Here is a 3,082-nt window from a genome sequence, read left to right on the forward strand (position 1 = left end):
TTGAAATTAAAGTCAATTAAATGTTTTGTTAAAAAAATGTTTTGGAATTTTTTTAACATGTTTCAATAAGGTTTAAAATAAATGATCCTTGGTGGAAAGGGTTTTTACTGTAAAAATATGTATTTAAGTTTATTTTTGATATGTTTTCGAACTCTTACACTGGTAAAAGTAATGTATCGACCTGCTTTTACCTGGTTTAAGAGTTTGAAGGACATTCTCTGGGCATGATTTGGGCAAATGACCCAATCTCACCCACACAAATGGTCTTCTCCCCGGGATTTGGAGAATCCATATGGAGAAATCTTTGACAGATCGGAAAAGCCGGTTTCCGGGGCATGTACACTTGGGCCTGACCTGGTGAGGCCGGAATTTAAGGCCCATTGTGTCCGAGCCACTCTCCCTCATGGTGAATATTATCACACTCACTCACACACTGTCTACACAGGGCTCCCTGGGCGGGGAGTGACAATCTGTCAGGATCCTCTGCAAGGTCAGCAGTGACCTGCAAAAGGATGGCACCCCCTAAAGTACCACCTAAAGTAGCTGGTCTCCCGCCTGCACTAAGGTGGCAACATCCGTTGCCTAGACAATGGGGTAGTGTTCCTCAGGACCACTCCCTGCCTCACATATGGATGTTCTCACTCGCGCTCGGCACAGCATATACAGCTCTGGTACCCAGCACAAAGCTGGCGGCAGGATCTATTCCCATTGGCTGGTTGATGTCACTGACCTTCCCCTTCCCAGAAGTGAGGCCAGGTGAGTTACAGCGAGAGTCGAGGTCAGCAGCAGATAGAGGTTTGTTCACCAAAGCAGTGAGTGAGTGGCTAGGGGGAGCCACTCGGCCCGGCCCTGCACCAATCCCCACAACCCAGCATGGTAAGGAGGAGGTCCAACACCAGGTACGATGGCAGCTCCTGTCGGCCAGGCTTTCCATCAGTGCCTGAATCTGACTGCAAGAGACCTACGTCTGTCTTCACTAATCGTTTTCTCTTCACATATCTGTGGAAGCTTTTGCAGTAAATAGGAGCACGATTAGTCCATTGAGCCCCTCGAGCCTGCTCTGCCATGCAAGATCATGGCAGATGGAGGCTTGTAATAAATGCACCGAAAGAATCCTGGGCGATTTTAACCTACATATTGATTGGACAAAGCAAATTGGCCAGCGTAGCCCCGAGGAAGAGTTCATAGAGTGTATCCTGGATGGTTTCCTTGAACAGCATATTGCGGATCCAACCAGCGAGCAGGCTATCTTAGATCTGGTGCAGTGAAATGAATGACCATAACATGGTTCAATTTGAAATTCTGTTGGGCGGTGAGTAAGTTAGTTCTCAAACCAGTGTCCTAAGCTTAAATTATTGAGAAAACAAAGTTATGGGGGCAGAGTTGGCTAAAGTGGACTGGGAAAATAGATTAAAGTACGGGACGGTTGATGATCAGTGGCAGACATTTAAGGAGATATTTCTTAACTCGCAACTAAAATATATCCCAATGAGATGGAAAGATTGTAAGAGAACGGATAACCATCCGTGCCTAACTGAGGAAATAAGGGTCGGCATCACATTGAAAACAAGGGCCTGCAATGGGCCAAGATCAGTGGGAGACCAGAGGATTGGGAAACGTGTAAAAGCCAGCAAAGAACAAATACAAAATTGACAAAGAGAGGGAAGATAGAGTATGAAAGGAAACAAGCACGAAATATAAAAACACAGTAAGAGTTTCTACAGGTACATAACAAGGAAAACAGTGGCTAAAGTAAATGTTCCTCCCCTGCAGGATGAGACTGGGGAATGGTCGAGACATTGAACAAATATATTGTATCCGTCTTCACTGTAGAAGCCACTGAAACACCCCAATAGTGGATAAGCAAGGGGCTGTAGGGAGGTTGGAACTTCATACAATCACTATCGCTAATGAAGTAGTACTCAGTAAAATAATGGGACTAAAGGCGTACAATTCCCCTGTGTCATGTATTTAACCATCTTGTAATGATTTGGTCATGTAACTGTAACTCATGCACACTGTACCTGTACCCTAGAAATGCACACCCTGACCACAGGGGGTCAACTTGCGGGAGACACTCCTTACCTGGGTTTCCAGGTATAAAAGGGCAGGTCCCACCCAGGGTCAGTACTCCTTAGTCCTGCCAATAAAGGTGAAGGTCACAGAGTGACCGTGTCTGATATATCCATGCCTCGTGTGAGTTTGTAGTAAGGTGCAGAGACACTACATTTGGAGACGAGAAACGGGAATCACCGAACCACGAGGATGGCCACCGGTGGCACAGAGGAACGTTACTGTGTGGGTGAGGACTGGGATGACTTTGTGGAAAGACTCCAGCAGAGCTTTGTCACAAAGGACTGGCTGGAAGAGACAGCGGCTGACAAGCGGAGGGTGCATCTACTGACCAGCTGTGGTCCACAGACGTATGCATCTACTGACCAGCTGTGGTCCACAGACGTATGCATCTACTGACCAGCTGTGGTCCACAGACGTATGCATCTACTGACCAGCTGTGGTTCACAGACGTATGCATCTACTGACCAGCTGTGGTCCACAGACGTATGCATCTACTGACCAGCTGTGGTCCACAGACGTATGCACCTACTGACCAGCTGTGGTCCACAGACGTATGCATCTACTGACCAGCTGTGGTCCACAGACGTATGCATCTACTGACCAGCTGTGGTCCACAGACGTATGCATCTACTGACCAGCTGTGGTCCACAGACATATGCATCTACTGACCAGCTGTGGTCCACAGACGTATGCATCTACTGACCAGCTGTGGTCCACAGACGTATGCACCTACTGACCAGCTGTGGACCACAGACGTATGCGCTGATGAAAGACCTGCTCGCACCCCAAAAGCCGGCGGACAAGTCTTTTGAAGAGCTCAGCCAACTGATCAGTGAGCATCTCAAGCCGGCAAGTAGTGTACACATGGCCTACACCGGTTCTACTCTCACCGGCACCGGGAGGGACAAAACATCTCGGACTTCGTGGCGGACCTGCAGTGCTTGGCCAGTTTCTGTAAGTTCTCTGATGCCTGCAGGGGGAGATATTAAGGGACTTTTGCCATCGA

The sequence above is a fragment of the Pristiophorus japonicus genome, unplaced genomic scaffold (assembly GCF_044704955.1).
Source record: "Pristiophorus japonicus isolate sPriJap1 unplaced genomic scaffold, sPriJap1.hap1 HAP1_SCAFFOLD_527, whole genome shotgun sequence".
In the NCBI taxonomy this organism is placed as follows: Eukaryota; Metazoa; Chordata; class Chondrichthyes; family Pristiophoridae; genus Pristiophorus; species Pristiophorus japonicus.